The following is a 22,482-nucleotide window of genomic DNA, read 5'->3' as shown; positions in this document are numbered from 1 at the left end:
GGTCCTCATGCCGCCTCTATCACCTTTCTGGAAGGGAAGCTGCTTTGGCCAAGATTTGTGTTACATGCTACTCTACCCTTTCCCCCTGCCCTACTGCAACCCTTCCCCCCAAATCCTGCCAGCCAGGGCCCTCACTGCCTTTCTTCCCTGCCCTGTATTTAGCCCACCAAGCCTTGGCCACCCTGCAGAGAAGCGCTGCCAGGAACCCCTCATCCCACTGAGAAAACCGTGTCCCCACAGAGCCAACAATCAGCCCTCACCCCCAGGAGGGGCAGCTGCAAGGATTGCCTAGATGAGTACCTACCCCACTCTTTCAGGCATGAGTCAGGAACACAGAAGTGCTCATCGCCAGCTGGAATCATCCCATTTCATTGTTGGCCTTCTCTGCTGCTGAACATGATGGGGTGTCATAGCCCTCTCCTCAGGGGGCTTACAGCCTACTTTGATGGCAACCTTAAGACTGTTTTTGGAAATTGCCACAGTGAACTTACCCTGGCTGAGTCAGACCGAGGAGCTTATGGTTCTCCTGGGCACCATCATCATGCACTCATCCCTGACAACATTTGCTGTACTCTTTGTACAAGCCTGAGATTTCATCGAGAATCAGAAAAGCCAGGGTCTTATGGTCTCCTGATATATGAGCAAATAAACATTTTTAGACAACCCCCCAAAAAATAACTCTATCAATAAGATTACACACACACTCTAGTGACCACATTGCCAATGAGAGTCAGGAGCGTGCACTTTGAACATAAACATTTAAAACACCACCAAGTACCAGGCTAATCTATATGAGCTAATATATTATGATGTCCAAGATAGTGGGAAATACAATCTGTAGAGAATTATATCCATAATGTGATCCAATTTTTGTAAAATAATCAGATCATTATATGTATTTTTATATGTACCGACATCTGAAATATTTATCTTCTACATTGTCCTAGTCTTCGTAAATATATTTTGCAATACAGATGTTTAAATTTAGCAATTAAAAACTTATACAAGCCACACACTGGTGGCTCACGCCTATAATCCTAGCTACTCAGGAGGCAGAGATCAGGAGGATCACCATTTGAAGCCAGCCCGGGCAAATAGTTCGTGAGATCCTATCTCACAAAAATAGGGGTGGTGGAGGGGCTCAAGGTGAAGACCCTGAGTTCAAGCCCCAGTACCACAAAAAAAAAAAAAAAAAAAGAAAAACTTATACTGATAAATGTTACTACCACAGGCATTTTTAAGTTTAGTTTGCCCTTGGCTTTCACTGAGGATCAATACCAAAAAATGATCACATGAAGAGTGTAAAACAACTGGAAGCAGTTAGCACTAGTAGGTTGTGAGTAGCAGAAATCCAGCTTCAAGTAGCTGAAGCTAAGAAAAAAGTTTATTGCTCCCCATCACCAAAGAACAGGAAGGGTGGTTTGATCTGGTCTTAGGGAACTTAGACACAGCCAAGACCGCTGACTCTTTCTCTGCTTCTCTTTTTCCTTTGCAAGCTGACTCCTTACACTTCCCTGCCGAGGCCTTAAACAGCTCCGTGCTTACATCTTTATGGCTTTCTGACCAGAAAGGAAAGTCATCTCCTTGAATGCTCAACTAACTTGTTTCCTAACTGGAGTCTCAAAGAAGGGTTCTCTCTGACCTGGTGGATCAAAGACCAATCACCATATCTAAGTGTGTGGGGTGTATGATTGGCAGCCCCCACTCTTCCCCAGATTATAAAGTTGGAGTTAGGGAATGGCATTTACCTAAAAGAAGAGTGGCTCTGTTCTGGACAGACAGAACTGTATGTTACCAATGCTGAAGTTGTTGGGGGATGAATCCTAGCATCTGTTGTGAAAATTCCTAAGTGACTAATTTTCCCTGAGCAAATTAGAAAGAGTCAGCATGCTTGGGGAAGACAGGAGGACTGAGTGACTTTGTTTAACAGAATAGCATCCTTATAGGGTGGTAGCCAGAGACAATGCTGAACATATAAGCCAAGAACAGATAGTAGATAAGCCAGAAGTACCAATCTTAAAAAATTTGACTGGACCAATACTTATCTTTTGAAGTTTAATTACAGGTACAAAAATTTTTGTTAAAATCCCAGATATCTGGGGTAGTGCTCCTGCCTGTGATTCTAGCAGTTGGGAGGCTGAGACAGGAGGATTGTGAATTCAAGATCAGCAAGGATTACATAGCAAGACCTTGTCTAAAAAGAAGAAAGAAAAAATTTCCAAGAGTTTAAATAAAAGTCCTGAAATCCTCAATTTCAAGTTTTCTAAAAACCTAGGTATTCAGTATTGGAAGCAGCCTCCCTATTAGAAAGAATACCATAAGCAAATCTTTATTATCAATTAAATGCATCTGTTAAGCATATATTGGTGACAGATACATTGTCTTAGTAGTTCTCTCAAGAAACCTTTACATCCTTACTGTAGTTCTGGGTTTTAACTGGTACCATCTGAACAAGCTTTGATCTGAAAGGATTTCATCCTATGGAGTTCATAGAAAACTCAGTTTTGACAAAGGCTGTAACTATATCAGTAAGCTGTAAGGAGGCTTACAGCTAACCCATGACCTCTGTGGCAGTATTCTCTGGCTCCAAAACGGGCTTTGGAGAATAAGCCAATTGATGGCTTCTTGGGAGGAAGAGGGAGAAAAGTACAGAATTTCAAAGATAATGAGCACATAGTAGATAAATCGTACATCAGTGCTTGTTTATTGAATTGTAAGTGGCCTTTTCTTTCCCCAGCACCATGGTCAGTCATTATGTCCCACTGTGTTCCTGGGAAACCTCACATCACCCAACACTACCAGGCTAGAAGGTTAACTGTCCACTGTAGCAGTTGTATGCAGTTTGGTTCAGTTAGGATTCTGCAGATTTCAAGCAGGGCTGAACCATCTCAATGTCAAGATGAGTATACCACAGGTTGTCATTGCAGTACAATAATACATTAAAAAACATTGTTTTAGTTTGTTTATATTTGCTCAGAGGAGCACTCTGTCATTGTTTATTTCCTTGGAGTCACTGAGAAATACTAACATTTCTTGTTTTCAAGCCTGTCTTTGAGTGATTTTTTTTTTTTTTTTTGGTGTACTGAGGTTTGAACTCAGAGTCTTATGCTTGCTAGGCAGATGCTCTACCACTTGAGCCACTCCCCCTGAGTGATGTCATGAATGTAGAGTATTCTGTGTGATACATGAGCAAGTTGAAAAGGATGCCAAATTTAATAAATGGTGGGAAATCTTAGGTTAAGGGAAGGAAATGATGAAAGAGAAATTTTTAAAATTTGTGAAGATATAGGGCATTTTTGTTTTTAGCAAAAAAAAAGTATTAAAGAAGTATTTAGTTAACTCTGTTTCTTCATGAAGTAAGGCTTTACTTGCCCAAATAGATCACAATGTATTTGCTATGTGCTACTTAGCATTCTGAGAATTTGACCCATATTAATTTATGAGGTATATGATTATTGATTGGCTTTTATTTCTCAAGCCTCTAAAAGTTTTGTAGATTTTTTTTCTTTTTTTTACTTGGAGTTGAACTCAGGGCCTTGAGGGTGCTAGGCAAATACTCTATCACTTTCCAGGCACTGATGGCTCCTGCTTGTAATCCTAGCTATTCAGGGGGCAGAGATCAGGAGATTTGCAGTTCGAAGCCAGCCCATGCAAATAGTTCGTGAGACCCTATCTCAAGAAAACCCATCACAAAAAAGTGGTAGTGGAGTGGCTTGAGGTGTAGGCCCTGGGTTCAAGTCTCAGTACTGCAAAAAAAAAAGAAAAAGAAAAAAAATACTCTATCACTGAGTAATAGCCCCCTCTCAAATATTTGTAGTTTAAAAAAGAAGACAATAGGAGGATAGCAATCCAGGCCAGCTGGGGGATAAATGCCAAACCCTACCCACAAAATAGCTAAAACAAAAAAGGGCTGGGTTTGTGGCTGAATTGGTAGAGTGCCTTAAACTACACAGCTAAGGCTACAAAGTGAGACTCTGCCATTAAAAAAATGAAAGCAATGCAAGTAAGGGTGACTGTGATCTCTGTGCTATTTGTGTTCCCAGCCTGGGCCCAACAACACTGTCTTAGTGCCACTCCTACCTTCCTCATTTTGTTCCTGCCCCCCCCCCTTTGCCTATAAACCACCACACCCTGGGATTACTACTGCGCTGCTCACAAAAAAAGCTCATCCTATTCCATCCTGTTCATTGGTTAATAGGTTCAGAGAAAATCCTTAGTCGTCCCCACTCCTCCAATACTAGGGATTGAACCCTGGGCCTAGCAAGAAGTCTACCATTTGAGCCATACCCCCAGCAAGAAAATCCTTATCTTTGATAGTAAAGACCACCTTTTCAATTTTTTTTTCCAGTGCCAGGGATGGAACCATCCCGCCCCCCATTAGGCAAGTACTCTACCACTGAGCCACATCCCCAAGCCCCTCAAATTTGAAATCTTAACAATTTCAGTTTGTAGACCCAGTAGCTGAAGGGAGCTGGAGATTATGGTGTCTGTCATCCCAAAACTCCAAACTCAGCGAGAGAAAGCCATTTGATTGAGCTCCAGGCTGGTTACCACGGCAGTGACAGAGTCTAATGGCACAAGCCGCAGTTTGGCAATCAGACCCCACATCCCTTCTCATCATCGAGGCAGTGTGGGTAGACACCTCTCCATCAGGAAGTAGTAGCCGAAACAGGACTGTCTTCCCTAAGTACTGGGAGCTGCTGGCTCTCCCACCCCACAGCAGCCTGTAGCTCTGGCAGTCACGTGAGCTGAGCCCCAGCTTCCTTCCAGCACAGTCATAGATTCCTGGTGTGGCAGTTCAGGTTCTTCAGGAAGCAAATGCCAAAATGCCACCGGACAAGCCAGGATGTAAAACAGGAAACTCCCTGGAGGAGTGCAAACAGCACCAGGCGGAAGAGATATCAGACTGCCAGGCAGATCTGACACTTGGAAGGAGAGGGGCAGGGAAGGAGGACTGGGCAGGTGAGCTTAGGACCTCCATGCCCCCCCAGGCATCCCTAAGAGAAAACAGTGGGTGGGAGGAATCCTGCCTCATGCTGAAAGTGCTGAAAGTGCGTAGCTGTAGCACCCTGTAGCACCCTGCAACTCTGTGGTGGGTCCAAAGTTGATCCACCACCAAACTGTGTTCTGCACAGAAGGTTGTGTGGAGGGAGGTTTGAGCAGCAACAGAGCCTCTCTGCTCCTGTACCCATCTTCTCCCTGCAGTCCCTCACCATGGGCTCTTTCCTCCCCATCCCCCTCCCCTCAGAATCCTCACGCTGGCATTGTCACAGCTGTCTGCCCCTCAGAGCATCCGGCTCTTAAGTGCCTTGAGCTCGTCCTTTGCATGCCCTTCCAGGAAACCTCTGTGCCTCCTGTAGGACTTTGACTCTTGCTAAAACAAGTCAAATTTAGAATTTTGCATTTTTGTTTTTATTTATTTACTATTAGCTGTACTGGGGTTTTGAACTCATGGTTTCTCACTTGCTCGGCAAGTGCTCTACCACTTGAGCTATGCCCCTAGTCCTCATTTTTTCTTTTTATATATGATAGTATTTTCTTCATTACTGAAACCATCCAACATATTCACAGCACTTGCCTGTCAGTATGTTCAAAGCTGTGTTCCAAAAAACGTTCAAGTGAATCAAATGACACTTCATAGCTCTATGTATTCATCATCCACACATACATCCATTGGTCTGTCTGTCTGACCATCTATTTATCTGTCTTTCTCTCTGTGTCTCTATTTCTTCAAGTCTACCTTTGTCTTAGTGACTCATCCTTGTATGTAAGGTCTAAACCCAAACTCCTATGTCTGGGAATACCTTTTTTTCCCTCATGTCCATTGTTGTCACAAACACAACACTAGAGGAAGTTTAAAAAACCTAATGTCTCTGTTGAAGATGTGGGCAAAGAGATACCAGGTCTCACACTTTTTAGGTGACAAGGTAAATTGGTACAGTATTTGTGGAGAGAAAGGGCCAAAATCGATCACATTTTAAAATAGTCAAAACAGGTTGATGTAACTATTTACACTTCTAGGAAATTATAGCAGAAATACACTGCACAAATGAACAAACACTTGTTTCTAGCAATATTTATAATGTCAAAAGGAAAAAATGTATTACCATTGTTAGAAGAAATGATAAATTATGGCACAGCCACTCAGTAAAATACTGAGTAGTCACTGACAGAAATGAAATACTGAGATAGAAAAGAGCACAAATATATTGAATTAGAAAGGTTGCAGACTATGTTTGGTGTAATCCCATTTTTGGTTTAAAAACTACAACATGTGTATGTGAAGACAAATATTTTAGTTTATACAAAGAATTAATAATATCTACTAACATTGACAGTATTTTTCTGGAGGCAGTGTGTGTGTGTGTGTGTGTGTGTGTGTGTGTGTGTGTGTGTGTGTGTGTATGTGCAGTTTCCTGATAATTTTTTATTATGAATGAGTGTTGAATTTTGTCAGTTGGTTGAATTGGTTTATACAATCATGTGATTCTTCTTTAGTTTAATATGATGGGTATATTGAGTAATTTTTGAATACTGAACTAGTCTTGCATACCTGGAATAAATCTCACTTGGTCATGGTGTATAATTATTTTTACATATTGCTAAATTCTTTGTGAGAATATTTTGATAATGACTTTTGCATCTACATTAATGGGGGATGTTCGTCTGTACTTTTGTTTTGTACTGTCTTTATTTGGCTTTGGTATCAAGGTATAAGCTTCATAAGCTAGTCTGTGAAGTGGTCTCTTATCTATTTTCTGGAGAAGCTTGAGTAGAATTTGTACCATAAAATTCTCCAATGAAACCATCTAGCCTGCAAATTTTTTTGGAATTATAAAATTTTCCTCAGCAGTCCTGGGACTATTCAAATTACATGTTTTGTATTAAGTGACTCATGGTAGTTTGTGTAGGTAGAGGAATTGATCATTTTAATATAAGTTGTCAAATATATGGAATGTAGAATCATTTGTCATATTTCCTGATTATCGTTTTGATACATGTCTGGACTATAATGATATTCCCTACTTCAATTTTTTTTTTGAGACAGGTCTTGCTATGTAGCCCATGTTGGTCTTGAACTCACAATTCTCTTGCTTCTGCTTTTCAAATGTGCACCATCATTACCAGCTCCCTATTCACTCTTGATATTTGTATCTTCTCTTATTTTACTTTACCAGCCTTGGTAGAAATTTGTCAATTTTATTGATCTTTTCAAAAAGCCAGCTGTCTATTTCATTGATTTTTTTCCCCCCTTTTTTTCAATTTTATTGAATTCTGCTCTTATCTTTGTTATTCTGTCTTTTTACATGGGTTTTTCCCTGTTCTTTTTTTTTCAAGGTTCTTGGGTTGGGAGCTAGATTTTTAATTTCAGATTTTTTTCTCTTTTTTCTTTATTTTGCAGTTCTAGGGATAGAACCCATGGCCTTTGCAGCAGGCTAAGCCAGTGCTCTACAACCAAGCCACACCCTGAGTCCTTCTTTTCCACTGTGAGCCTTTTTTTTTTTGAAGTCTCAAATACTTTCTTTGCAGAGGTTTTTCCACATGAAGAATAAAGGAAACTTCCTGGGGCACTACTAGACCTGGTGAGGCTGTTTGCTATCCTGGAAAGTTCATTAGAAGCCTGCTTATCAGATACATCCCCAGAGATGAAGTTTAGAGCAAGGTTCTCTGTAATCTTTCCCCTCCGTTCTTCCTTATTATGTGCTTCAAATTGCATGAGGCCCTTTTTCAAACTAGTCCTTTTTGGATTATCAGAGTTCTTTCTGGCTCGAGACTTAGCACAAGGCTTTTCTTTCTCATCTGCAGAATGTTCAGAATCAAAAGCCAGAGACTTCAAGCAGCCATTAAGCAACAATTCATGCTCTGACTCAGGATCGTTTGTATAATCCTCAAATGGCATATCTTCTTCACTGTCCAACTTAATTGAACTGATGACACACTTTCGGTTCTTTGACCCTTTAGGAACATTATACTGTTCAGCAAGACCAACACTGACTTCCCATTTGCTCAAAATTTTCTGAGGAACCTTATGCCTATATCCTTTTTCTTTCTGCTTCCCTCTTTTCCTAAGGACAGGGAGTTCTTCAAATTGATGCCTGCCTTCAAACATGACGATTGCTTTTCCAGCCGCCCAGGCTCTTTCAGAAGGGTCTCCAAAAGCCTCCACGCAGTACTCACGATAGGGCCTCCGATTGGCAACTTTCATTTTTGAGTGGGTATTAACCAATGGATCAGAACAAATCCTGCAAGGCCACCATGGGCGCCTCTTGAATTTTGCCCAAATGAGATCTCCAACTTCGTACTTCAGTGGTGTAGACTTTTTCTTGGGTTGACACTCTTCAAGCCCATAAAGACTCTGAGAAATTTTCTTCAAATGGCAACTCCTGTGAAGTAGATGATGATGAAATTCCAGGTAACTCTAGCATGTTTCCTAATGTACTGGTACTGGAGTCTGGATCATCCGAAAGGGCTGTCCTTGTCTTCAGGGGCATCTAAATTCACTGGATTGGAAAAGGGCAGCAGACAATTTCTTCTAGATAGTTCACAGGTCTGATCCATCCTGGGCCAGCATCAACCTCAGGAGCGACTTGGTCTCTAGAGCGCTAAGCGCATCCTCGCTGTTCAGAACAAGCCACAATGGACTGCCATAAAATTTCCGCCTCCTCCAGAAAGCCTTCTCTGATTAGATCCACTGTGAGCCTTTAGTGCTAGAATTTTTCCTTTCAGCAGCACTCTAGTGTGTTGTCCCACATGGTTTGGCATGTTGTATTTTCACGTTCACTTAGTTCATTATATTTTTAAAATTTCTTGTGAGCCTTCTTTTGGCCCACGGAAATTTAAAAGTATGTTGTTTAGTTTCCAAGCATTAAAAAGATTTCCTATCTTTCTATTACTGACTTCTAGTTTGATTCCATTGTGGCCGGAGAAGTCACATTCTTTTCAATTTGTTGAGGGTTATTTTTTTAATGATCCAGGATATGGCATGTCTTGCTATATCTCGTTGGCACTTGAAAGGTATGTACGTTCTTCTTTTGTTGGATGGAGTACACTCTAAAAATCAGCTAGATCCTGTTATGGATGGTGTTGCTAAGTTCTTCTATGCCCTTCCTGATTCTGTCTTACCCATTTTTGAGAGAAGGGGTGTTTAAGACTCCAACTATAATTGTGGATTTACCTATTTCATTTTTCAGTTCTCTTTAAACATATTTTTTACTCCATGTTTGGTATATAAACACCTATTGCTTACTCCTTTATCATGATGTAATGGTGTCCCTGGTAATTTTCTTTGCTTTTGAGTCTATTATATCTGATATCACACAGTCACTCCTGTGTTCTTTCAGTTAATGTCTAATAATCTATTGCTTTCCACCTCTTTACTTTCAAAATCTGTATCATATTTGAAACAAGTGTCTGCTAATCTCTGTCTTTTAATTGGTGTATTTAGATTATTTGCATTTTTCTTTTAATTAGTGTATATTAGTTGTACAAAATGGGTTTCATTATGACATTTTCATACATGTGTAAAACATAGTTTGATTATATTTACCCCTCCATTACCTTCTCAATCCCCTCCCTTCCCACCTTTCTCTTCCTATGTGCATTTAATATAATTATTGATATGTTAGGACTTAAGTTTGCTATTTATTTTTCAATTTCTATTGTATTTTTTTTTCTGTGCTTTGCATTTCTTAAATCTCTTTCCTTCCATTCTTGTGGGTCACTTGAACATTATTTATTTTTAGGATTCCTTTTCCTTTATAAAACTTTTTAAGTGTATGTCTTTTAGCTTTTTAAATGGTTTCTCTAAGTATTACATTCTATCTACATAGCTTACCACAGCTTAAAAGCAATGGAGCCACCTACCACGGACTGAAGTCTCTGAAACCATGAGCAAAAATAAATCTTTCCTCCTTTAAACTAGTTCTCTCAGGTATGTGTCATAGCAACACAAAGTCTGACTAACACAGGAAGTTTTCTGTCATTCTGTCTTACAGGATTTTTCAAGCCTGGACCTTTTTCTCCTCACCGTTTAGTACTGATGACACTAAGGTTAGATCTTTAGTCCCACGGATACAGAAGGCTCTGATCCTTTCTTTTCCAGGTTATTTTCTTTCTGTCATTCAGATTAAGTAATTGCTATTGTCCTATCTTCAAGTTACTGGATTTTTTTTACATTGCCTCCTACATTCTACTCTAAAACCACCCATTGACCTTTTAAATTTTTTTCAGTTATTGTGGCTTTTAGTTCTAATTTTTTTATTATTTCCTTTTAATATCTCCTCTTTATTCTCTGTATTTTTTCAATTTGTGTCAAGCATGTTCGTAAATACTTGTAGAAGCATTTTTATGATGACTGCTTTAGAATCTTGGCCAGGTAACATCTCGGTCACCTTGGTGTGAGGATTTGGAAGCCAGGATGAGCTCTCAGAGTTGTCCTGAGCTGAGAAGAGAGGGTAAGGCTTCTGTATGTCCACATCATTGATTATAGGATGTGGGATATCTGCAAAACAGGCTGAGATTTTTTAGCAAGGCAGCTTTCTCCACTGAAGTCATCCTTAGAGGTTTGGCAGCTAAACATGGTCTCCAGCAGCTCTTCCGTAAGCAGGAAGGCTAAGTCCTTCACCATGAAGGGTGCTTCAATCACACTTTGCCCCACTTACTTTTCTGCAGGTGAAGTTTAGTTGTGGCCGGGCCTGAGGGTTGTAAGATTCCCCATTGAGTCTCTATGCTTTTGCTTCTTGTTCTTGAGGAAGGGCTGAGTCTTGGGCATGGGAAGTTTTCCTTGACTACATTAAGACCAGCGTCATATCTTGTCCTGTTCCTTGTGTCTGGCTGTAGCCAAACTTTGCTTCAATTTAAACTCCTCTTTCTTCTAGACTGATCTGCTGCCTTTAAAGATATTCTTGTTAGCAGTACTACTAATAGGAGTATACTTTATTGAGCATCACTGTTTCAGTCGATGTACACACTTTATTTTATTGAGTGCTCACCCCCAGTCTATGTGGTAGAAATTGTTTCTTACTTTTCTGATGAGAAAATGGAGGCTCAGAGAGGATAAATAACTTGCCCAAAGCAAGAGTAAGCTACAAAGAAGTAGATTCAGAACTAAACTCTTGTGAATTTTCTACCATACCATGCCTCCTGTATCCTGTTCACCTCTATGCTTTGTACAAAATGAAATGAGAATGTCAAATGCAATTTCAGTCTTAGAAAGGAATTTAGAAGGAAACACTTGAACATGTTTTCTTTCCTCTAGGCTTTAGGGTTGCGGGTGATTTTGTTTTCTTCTAAACTTTTCATCATTTTCTAAAAATTTTATAAGACCATCCATTACATAAATACATAGGAAAAAGCCTTTTAAGAAAGAAAACAGTCTGACTAAAAAAATTGTTAAAAGTGAAACCAGCTGTCAGTGGGCACAGTGTGAAAGAAAAACAACAGTCTGAGAACAGATACTATTTATATTTTCTGCCCTCATTTGTAGAAATGATTCAATTTATACACAAGATAAGTTTCTGAAATGTTGGTTCTAAATCAGTTTTTCTAAGTTGAAGCCTATTTTACTAGTCTAAGGAAAGTACTTATATAAATAATATTGTAATAGTTCTCTATGTAAAGTTATACCCATACATCTATTTGCATTTTAAAGTTTATAAATTATTTAATACAGGTTGAATATATCCTTATCCTAAAGGCTTTGGATCAGAAGCATTTGGGATGTCAATTTTTTTGCTGTGGATTTTGGAATATTTACATGCACATAATGAGGTATCTTGGAAATGGAACTCAAATGTAAACAAAAAATTCAATTCGATTTCATGTATGCACCTTATACACATAACCTCAGGAAGTTTTATGTGTTTTTATTTGTTTATTTGTTTTTGTTGTGCTGAGATTAAACCTAGGGTGTTGCACATGTTAGGCAAGTGCTCCACCACTGAGCTACACCCTGGTTCCTATCAGTGCACCTGTGTTTTCAACTCACATAAGGTCAGGTGTGAAATTTTCCACTCATGTTTTCATTTTGGTGCTCAAAAAGTTTTTGATTTTGGAGCATTTTGGATTTCAGAATTTTGGGTGAGGAGTGTGTGTGTGTGTGTGTATGTGTATGTATGTATTCTAGTTCGACTTTCCTAACAATGTGGGAGGTATTGCTTTTTTTCTTTCTTTCTTTCTTTTCTGCAGTGCTGGGAATGGAAGCCAGGGCCTGGTGCGTGCTAAATAGACACTGCCACTGAGCTTCATCTCAGTCTTTCTTTCTTTTTTTTTTGTTTTTTCTCCAAATCAGGCTTAGATTCATTGACTACCACCAAAAAAACAGTCTACCTAGAGCTTAAATTCCTGTCTTAGGATTTCTCAACCTGGTCATCTCTCCACTATACCACCTTTGAATTTAGTTATCTTACAATTTCCAGGTCTACTTAGGGTGAAGTTATTTGTAAAACATTTTTTCCACTAATTCCTTCTAAAGTTATTGACTGCCTACTCTTATGCCAGGCCCCCTCCCTTGACTGGGGCCCAGCAGTGAACAAAACAGATAAGATCTTCACCTCCTGGAGTTTATGGTGGGCTGCTTAGGGATTGTGGTAGGGAGGGAACTGATTGAAGATGGTTGTTTCTAAGGCTGGTTAAGTATGATGAAGAAGAGAAGCACCACGCCAGAGGGAAGATAGAGCTCATTAGTGGTGGTGATGGTGGTGGTGGGGGTCTTCAGGAAGCTCTTTATGATGAGGTGGAATTGGTCCTGCACCTGGAGGAGGAGGTCAGTAAAGAGAGCACTCATAGCATACCAGCAGGGAGAATGTCCCCATGCTGTGGCTTGTTTGAGGAACCAAAGGAGGGTCTGTCTGACAGTGGGGCTTCTTGCAGCCAGGAATTTGGCCCCTGGCTTACTTTTGAGCCTCTCACAGAGTAGGGTAAGAGCCAGAGGCCCTTTGTAAGACCATAGCCATCCTGCCCTGGTGGGTGCTAGATCTGGCCCCAGCACTGACCCCAGCTTAATTTTGGGCAAATGAGTCTCTGCATTCTCAGCCTCAGTTTCCCAACCAAGAACTGCAGAGGTCATCATTGTACTATTCTCCTACTGAATTCATTATATTCCTTCCCCCAAATATGACCTCTGTGAAGACAAGAATGAAGTCTGTTTCATATCTAGCTTTTTCATAACCTCTGCTCATCTATCCACCCACCTCCAAAGATATGGAGGCCAATTTTGTTAAATCATGTCAGAACAACTGATACAGAAAGTAAGGAATTAAGAAATATGCAGGGTTACTTAAGCTGAATATGTTGACTAGCTGTAAAAACTAGCAACAGGATTAATTATATATATATATACATATATATATATATATATATATATGTATATATATATATAAAAGGAGACCTGTGTGGGCACTGCACTGGCTTGTTGCTAGCTCCCAGCCACCCCACATTGTCTGGAGCCTGGGGGGTAGAGCTCAGGCTCTGACGCTCTCCTTCCCTCAGGGCTTTTTGGGAAAATGTACTGTCTTTCTCCTGGGCCTCTTAGTTAAGAAGTCTTTGGAAGATGGTATTTCCCTAACAGAGCAGCCTCTGTTTCACACCTGAGGCTCCAAATGGATTCTTGAGGAAAGCATAGATGTTTGCTCAGCTCCACTCTTAGGGAGACAGGGAGCTTCCCAAATTCCTATCTGGTGCCCTACTGTACCCCTGCTCTAAGCCCTTGTGGTACTCCCTATTGCCCTCAGAAGGAAGTGCACTGTCCTTGCAGAGCTGTTCAAGGTCCTGCCTTCATGGTCACCTCACCATTCCGCTTTTCTCACCCTGTCTTCTAGTCTTCAAATCTTATTCCCTGGCATTGGCTGTCCTCATCTCTTTCCTGTGGCTGAGAATTCTCTCTTCCTTTCCCCTTACCCCATCCTTGGCAAGTGGACTTATTCCCATCCACATCCTCCATGTTTCAGTGTAATTGTGGTAGCCTTACAGAGATCCCACCTGAGAGCTGGTTTTCTGTTCCATGTTCCCTCATCCCTCTAATCCCCACATCTTGTGTCTCCTTTAATGCTTGATTTCCCTGTTATCTGGAAGTCCCCTAAAGGCAGGGCTGCAGCATTTGTCCCTGTTCCCCCGGTGCCTCACATAGTCTGGAGCCATAAGTCTGTACTGAGTGACTAATAAGAAAGCCTTTCAAGGTTTTCAGTATCACCTAGAGCTTAGGGTGAAATTTGGAGCATCTCTTGAACTTTCTTTCTTTTTTTGAACTCCAACAGAAGCAGAAAAGCCCAGGGCTAGGAAGGGAGGATGAGAATGACAAAGCATGTTTAAGTTCTTGACTGTGTTGAGCTCTGAGCTCTTCATAGGAATAAATCATAGTTATTACCTTAATCTCCACTCTGTGGCCAGTCCTGGGGATGAGAGCAGGTGGGCAGTGAGCACTAGATGGGGAGAAAAGTAGGAAGTGGTAGAAACTTAAAAAAAAAAAATCAGGCTTAATCTGGGATCAGCTGGAAGCAAGGGAAGAGCCCTGAGGACTGGGAAGTGCTTCAGGGTTTACCTGGTTTTAGCCAAGTACAAGACCATAGGCTGAGAATGCTCTAACTGCTGCTTCATGCAGTCTGCACAACAATGCAGGGAGGGAGAAAAGCCTCAGAACAGTTAAGCCACTTGCTGAATGTCACACAGCTTTTAGTGGCAGAGCTGCCACCTGAGTCCACATTGACCCCAACATCTAATTGCTCACTTAAGGAGTATTTGGATGAAGCAACAAGTTCTGGTTCACTTCCTGAGTGTAGCTGAAATGTGTTTCCTCAAAGTTCTGAGGCTGTGTTAGGAATTTATACTGGCAAAATTCTGCTAGGATTAGCAAGGCTAAGTCTGCAGGAACCTATAGAGAACCGGCCTTCTTTTCAGTAGAGACAATTTAAACGAATATTCTTCAGTCTGGAGCTACAGAGAAGCCCCTGAGTTCAGCCCTGACTCTCAATCAGGATATTTTTTGGCTCCTGCCTCAAGTAATATCTCTGTTCCCTGGTTGAGACTTCTCCCTCTGATAACATTTTGTGGTTTTGTACCCAGTTTCTTCTCTAAAAGCAAAATCTCTCCTTCTAAGGCTCAGAGTCTTCTGCCCCCCAGCCAAAACCCAAGATCTCTTCTTTCTTGCATTTTTTCTGCCATTTCCTTTCTCCAAGTATGGTGACCAACTTGTCACTGTTTTCCTGGGGCTTTGTTGATGTTCGCACTGCATTCTCTGTCCCACAGAGCCACCTCAGTCTCACATAAACCAGGACAGTTCATCACTCTATGCTAGGAGAGAGTAATGCTTTTCCAATTCGGCACTTTCTTAGTTGCTTAATGGATATAATGTCTGGTGGCATGACAAATTGTCACAGATGTTTCCAGAAATTGGCAGATCAGGTGCAATATGTTCAGATGTACTTGTCTGGTTTCATGTCTGCTCTTCCCATGTTTGACACTAGATGGCACCATCTGCCCCTTATTGAAACAAAACTCAGGCACCATTCAACCAGCTTTTTGGAAGCTTCAACCATTTAGGAAGACTACGGCCCAGAGGGAAGTGAAATATATCTGTTTATGAGACAAACTGGAATAGGCAGACCTGTGTGAAATGGCAAGTGGTAAAAAGGAAAAAAAAATAGCCGACTTGGCTTAAGAATCCCTCAAGCATTTAGAATCTGGAGTAGGATTCTTCTTGCCTTTCTGGACAGGCTATTTCCAGGCAGTGGGCCTACTTTCACCATCTGACCCAATAACATGTCCATTGTGAATAAATTCACTGAGGATAAATGCAGGAGGAAAAAAAGCTAACTAGAGGTTGAGAAGCCAAGTGCAGAAAACATCTGGGTGGATTTAATGACAGCTTTGGTTCCCTGGTGAGTGGGCATCATCATTCTCGAGATGTCCCTTTAACCAGCTGACCAACCAGGGAGGACAGGCTAGCAAGCCTGCCAGGATAGCCCCTCCAGAGATAAGGGACTCTCGCCACCTGCACAGAGCACAATGCTGAGCCTGCTCAGGCTCCTAGGGCAGCTAAATTTGTATTCTGAGAAAAGAAACTGTGGGACTGGCAGGAAGAGCAAAGAAGAGAGGGGAAAGGACAATGGTGTAACTTGGGGCAGCCCCAGGGATTGAAATGGACTTACAGTTTGAGGGTTTTGTAACAGGCCTGCAAGACTTCTCACAGAGGATCAATGTCTGAGGAAGCAGTATTTTTTTAAGCAACTGCTTTCCTGTAAGTCTCACTGGCTACTAACCACCATGGAGTATGTAGGCCCACGAGGCATGTTCCTCAACAGTGCTTCAAAACCTGGTGCCAAGTGATGTGTGAACGCACTGCCATAACTGTCAATCCAAAGAATAGTGGAACCCATGGATATTTGGGGGCTCAGTGGTCCAGGAGCTTTTCAAACCTAGGGAGTCCTAGCTGTCCACAGATTTACCCCAGGTCTTCCTTAAACAAAGATGAATTTTTTTCTGCATGTGGAATATTTAAAATGTCAAAAGAAACTGATGTTCCCTTTATCTCTTTATTTTGTGCTCTGGAAAAATTAGGTATGAAAAAAAATCTCATAAAAATGCACCTTTGGGCTGGGGGTGGTGGTGCATACCTGGAATTCCAGCAGTCAAGAGATAGAGACAGAGGATCATGAGTTTGAGTAGAGTCACATCATGGCTTCCCCTAGAGCTGGTCACACAGAATGACTAAACACACACTTTTCTGTCCTGGGTCCTTTGAACTCTGAGGAGTGGTCAGAAAAGATCTCCAGAATGGGGAGCCTGGAGTAGAGCTGGAGAGGAAGAGACATGGAGGAGAAGGCCCCTCAGTCTGCAGCTGGATGTTGGAACTACTCCAGGTCTTTTCTTCAAAGAGTGGGAGTTTGAGCTGGTGGAGTGGCTCAAGCGGTAAGAGTGCCTTTCTTGCAAGGAAAGAGTGGGAGTTTGACACCCAAAGAGGTCATCGCCACTTTTTCTTCCACACCTTTGGACTTAGACTCTTTGGGATGGCAGGGAGGCTTTCACTTGAGCTGGTGCAGGAGGTGAGGACACAAGCAAGGACAGACCTGCACTGTGGACCTGGTGGGAATGTTCCAGACAAGGTGGTGAGTGGAGTGGAAGGAGCACTGCATAGGTGAAGGAAGACCTGGTCCCCTAGCTTCTCTTTGTCTCAGTTTCTTTGCCTATACAATCAGGAATAAGAATGGGGTTCTACCCACTGCTTAGAGTTTTTCTGGTGTGTGTGTGGTGCTGAATGAGTAAGTTCTTATTTTCTGAAGGTAACACTCAATTCATAAGATAGCAGTTGTCTGGATTCAATGAGAAAATGTATACAGAATATTTGCCTTCATGCTTATCAATTTCCTGTATACATTAGCTCAAAAATATATATATATATATGGGTAGATGAATGTCTTCCTGTCCTCAGCACTGGTTGTGTTGGCATTAATGGGATTAGTTCTGCGCTCTGACTGCCTCACCTCCATTGTGTCACTCATGTGAACTGCTTCCCTATGAGGACTGCTGTCTATAGTTAATGGATCAGGAAGAGTGGATGATGGTGACTTCAAATGCAAGTCATTTCCCACAGAGATTATGGACTTGAAATTGTTCATTCACAATCATTTCTTTGCTCAATAGGCCCTGCCTGTGTTGGGAAGATACTGAGGTCTGGACACAGTTAGTTCTGTCTCCAAGGTAATTAAAGTTTAGTTTTTGGGAAAAAAGATATTAATAAAAAATTTAATAATGTACTGTGTATAACCCATGCCAAAAGCCAAATGAGAGACTCAGCCGTGCATCCTAGATGCCCAAGACAGTCACTATTTCAAATAATTTGCTCTGTGGCCCCATATACCACTGAAACATCTGCTGAAGCCCAATTTTTGAGTATCCAAGCAACTTTTCCAAGATCGTCTTTCACATCTGTCAACAGCACAAAACTACATCCACATGTCCCAATTTTGGGTTCAGAAATACAGTCTCTATAGATAGGTTTTTAATGAAAGGAAAGACAAATGAGCATCCAGTGATGAAGGCAAGAAAGGATTTGCAGAGGATGTAAAATGAAGCTGGATCTAGAAAGGGGAAGGGCAGTGGGAGGAGGTAAGGGCCAGGGAAGGGGAGGAAGCAGGTACCCCAAGGGAGGCAGGTAGGCTGGAGGACAGCCAGTGGGCTAGTAAGGAGATCATCAGAGAGGAGAAAAAGTCCAGAGAGGGAAGGTGGGAATTGTATGTGGCCTTGTAAGCCATGGGAGCGGCAGAAGATTGGAGCCTGAGAACTCATAACGAAAATGTTCTCTGGAAACCATTATTGTGATGAGGCTTGACGGATGGATTAGGGAACAAGAGACCATGAAATGACTTCCCTGAAGGCACTGCTGTGTCCCTGGTCTTTTTTGTCCCAATAAGGGAGTGAGGATGACACTTTGCTTTCCAGGGCTTTCGACATTGTATGAAAATCATTTTCAGTCTTTGTATCTGTAAATGTTCCGACTTTACTTAAACTGCAGTGTTGATCGATTGTTTTCCCAGGAGATTTGTTCCTTTTAACATGGGCTTCAAAATCCTGTTAATCTCTTTCTAACTTGTGTACATTTTGTCCCCACTCACTGTGAGTGGCATGCTGTGCCTGGATGGTGTTTGGCAAACTGTGGTGATAATTGGAGGACACCTAAAAATCTTTGTTGAAGTTTAATTGATGTACAATAGATTGTACATATTTCAAATGCACAGTTTGATATTTTGAAACATATAACTACACAATCTAGATTATAAGTGTACATGTTTTCCCTGGAAGTATCCTTATGCTAATTAGGTGTCACTTTTAATTGTGTTTTGCAGGAAAAGTATCTTCCTGATTGAGAGTAGTGGTGACCAGAATAGAAGTGAATCCTCTTTGGGTGGAAATGGGGCCTCCATGCCATTTAACAGGCAAGTCCACTTGCTGCTCTATCTCACTGCTATGTTTTGAGCATCTCCCAAGCAGGATAAAAGGCTTGGTCCTCAGGGTAGCACTATTGGGAAGTGGTGAAACCTTTGGGAGGTGGGGCCTCCTGGGAGGCTGAGTCATTGGGGACATGTCCTCAGAAGAGACTGTGAGACCCCTGTCTCTGTCTCTGACTTCCTGCTTGGGTATGTAAATTCTTCCACATGTGATGACATCCGCCACTCCTACCACAGACCAAATCAACGGAGTCATTTGATCTTGGGTTTGAACTTCCAAGACTGTAAGTTAAAGTCTTTTCTCTTTGTAAGTTAAACTGCCTTGCGTATTTCATTGTAGTAACAAAAAGCAGACTAATATGCTTTTATTCCTCTTTATAGTCCAGCGGAACTGAGGGAGTGGTTCTAAACTATTCCGCCCCAGTACTGGCTTAGCAAAAGCAGAATTAAATCTGTGCTACTGCAAAATCTTTAACCAGCTTCCAAAGTCATGCATTATCTGGAGCTTTCTTTTCTCTGCCTCTCCCCACTCACAGCCTGTGCTCTGATCACGCTGAGTTCCCTGTCAGAGGGAACTGCCATGTTCAGTATCAGAAAATTTTCAGACACTCATCTCGCTGAGGCAGGCTAGAGTTAGGGAAAGTTTGGGACTCATAGAAAATATATGACTTGATATAGTATGTGTGTGTAGATTGCCATGCTCTGGGCTCAAAGACAGCTCGGACGCCCTCACATGGCCTGTTTCTGTTTTTTAAGATGATGGGATTTGCTCCTATTCATTATGTGTTGGTTTCTATAAGTCTCTCAGGGACAGCTTGCCACTCTCTCCAAGTTCTAGAAGCCTCATTATTGTCTCCTTAGGCCTGCAGGAGCATCAACTTGTCCCCAGGGACATGTTGCTTTCTCAGAGGTCCCATTACCCTGTGCCAGTGTGGACCATCATCTTAGAGCAGTGTCTCACACAACTTAATTAATATTCAATGTTAACTATCACCAGGAAGCACTAAGCCCTAAACTACTAACGAGGCATGAGCTCTCTGAGCCATCTTAAGTATTAGTAAGGTTAAGCTAGGTGATGCTGTAATAACAAAATAAAGCCCCAAGAAAATCTAGTGACATAAAACAAAGGCTAATTTCTTGCTTATGCTACTTGTCACCTCACAAGGTAGAGGTAGGACAAGGTAGAGGGCAGCTTGATCCTCTGGAGCATCACTGGCTATTGTAAGCAGGAGAAGAGGAAGATGGAGAATTATGCACTGACTCTTCAATTCTTCCACTTGGAAACGAAACCATCATCTTCATTCACATTTTAGTGAAGGGCATGAATCAGAGGAGGAGGCAAGGAGATTAGAAAAAAACTAGGAAATGTGATAAGCAACATTGATATTTGTCACAGGAGACACACATAGGAAAAGAACACAACATATAGACTGTTTCAAAATAGAATTGACTCATGGTTGTATCCATTCTATCACAGAAGATGGGCTGAGAGGAAACACAGGTTTGTAGCAGACACATAAGAGCCAGGAAAGGAGGTCAGCAGGAGGATCTGGGAAAGAAGCCAATAATCCAGAGCCGGGAAACCTGAGAGATGAGAGGAGGATGGAACCAGGAGAGAGGAATCTGAACAAGGACTTGACCAGCACACTTCTATGCTCAGGTGAGCCTGTTGTCAACTGATTGCTTATGAGGTAATTCTCACCTGATGGTGTCTTAAAGGTGCCTCCCAGCTCCTGATGTGACTCAGCCACATTAGTGACAACCACACTTGGACAATGGCCTTGAGTGGGGGATGCTGGTGTCAGGGTGTGCAATGTGGCCCTTGCAGTTATTGGTTAATCAGAAAAGAGAAACCATGCTATTCCATTTAAGAGAGGGCATTTAAGAGGAAGAATTATTTACAAGGTACAAAGAACCAAGAAGTAGAATGGGAACACTAAGGAATATGGAAATGGGAACTTCAGGAAGCACTTGTCACTCCTAGGTCTGGGGAACAAAGGAAGAGGCTGGAAGCTTAGAGGACTTGACCTGCTCACCTGGTGCAGGTGTTTGTCCCTGAGCACCACCCACACTTGTGTGGAGGGCTGAGGAGGGGGTGCTGAAGTGGGGGCTTGCTGTTTCTAAGGCAGAGTAGTAAGATTGTTTCTGAAAGTGCTGGAAAAACAGCAGTTGGCTTCAGCTGCTGCCGGCACAATAACTGGAACTGGGGGCGGGGTGGGGTTGAGGAGCAGTGCAGCTGGATGATACTGAGGCAGGAGCCTTCCAGAAAGAGCAAGTTCCTGTCCCTATCCAGGCTGGAAGATTCCCTCCAGTATCTTTGGTTGCTACAGCCTGGTCATAAAGTAGAGTCTCCACATTTCAAAGCAGGGTAGGAAAGGGGAGTTTGGAGCTGAGACATGGCAGCTTTTTGATCTTACATATGGGCACACCTACTCTTCCTTCTTAGTAAACGTTGAGGAAGCAAATATGTAGTAGTTTCTTCCTTTGTGGAAGATTCTGTCCTGGTCAGAGAACAAAGTGTATCATTTCTATTCTTTAAAAAAATTTTTTTGACAGTACTGGGATTTGAACTCAGTACTCCAGTTATTTTGGAAATAGGGTCTCTTTTTGCCCAGACTGGCCTGGGCTGCAATACTCCTAATCTCTGTGTCACACGCATGAGCCACCAGCTCACCAGTGTGCCTTATGCCCCAGGATGTGATCGATTGGGAGATATGTTCCATAGACACTTGAAGTTGCTTCCGCTGTTGCCGGGTGGAGTGTTCTCTAAGTGCCTTGTTGATCCTGTCCGCTGAGGGTGGTGGGAGTTCTACAACCTTGCTGATTTTCTGTCTCATGCTACTAGTTGTTGAGAAGAGGATGTTGAATATTCCGATTATAAAGATGAAATTATCTATTTCTTCTTTAGTTCTATCAGGTTTTGTTTTGCCTGTTCGCAGCTCTGTTGTTTGATCTGTACACACTTAGGATTGTCATGTCTTCTTGTTGGGTTGACCCTTTATCATTGTGTATGATGGTTAATTTTGATTGTTGACTTGATTGGATTGAGAAGTGCCTAGGAGAATGTAAAGCACAGGATTAACTAAGGAGAGAAGGCCATTCTGAATGTGGGCAGCAAGCACCATCCCATAGGCTGGGAACCCAGATGGAATAAGAGGAAAAAGGAGAAAGCCCACAACTAGACATGTTCTCTTTCCTTGCCTCCGCCTCCGCCTCTCTTTGCTCTGAAGTTTACTTAATCTGATGGTAGCATAGCAACAACAAGCATTATTTTAATTAATGTTTTCATAGTATATCTTTACTATCTAGAATGTTTTAAAGGATTCCATTTGGTTTTATCTGTAGTGTTTTTGAGTGTTTACCTTTGCTAGCTTTTAGAGCGGTTGCTGTAGGCATTACATTTATCACCAATACTTGCTGTCAACATTTTACCAGTTCAAGTGAAGTGAAGAAACCATCTCCCTCTTTACATCCCTCTCCCACTCCCATTAGTAAGTGTCTTAAGTCTTTCTTCTACATACACTATGAACCATATTATATGGTT

The 22,482-nt window shown here is 41.7% G+C and overlaps 1 long non-coding RNA gene and 1 pseudogene across 1 annotated transcript in view; one reads left to right on the top strand and one right to left on the bottom strand.

The window, feature by feature from the left end:
* Nucleotides 1–22,482, top strand: part of LOC141414782 (uncharacterized) — a 47,270-nt gene that overhangs the window by 8,159 nt on the left and 16,629 nt on the right. The window contains exons 2-4 of the long non-coding RNA XR_012439643.1: nucleotides 17,635–17,691; nucleotides 18,837–18,926; nucleotides 20,416–20,598. This is a non-coding gene — a long non-coding RNA (uncharacterized lncRNA). The remainder of the gene's footprint in view (nucleotides 1–17,634; nucleotides 17,692–18,836; nucleotides 18,927–20,415; nucleotides 20,599–22,482) is intronic.
* LOC109695066 (histone-lysine N-methyltransferase, H3 lysine-36 specific pseudogene) lies at nucleotides 7,329–17,480 on the bottom strand (annotated as a pseudogene).

This window comes from Castor canadensis, chromosome 12, assembly GCF_047511655.1.
Source record: "Castor canadensis chromosome 12, mCasCan1.hap1v2, whole genome shotgun sequence".
Lineage (NCBI taxonomy): Eukaryota > Metazoa > Chordata > Mammalia > Rodentia > Castoridae > Castor > Castor canadensis.
The sequence above is the reverse complement of the archived record's forward strand: the minus strand, read 5'-3'. Positions and strand labels throughout refer to the sequence as shown.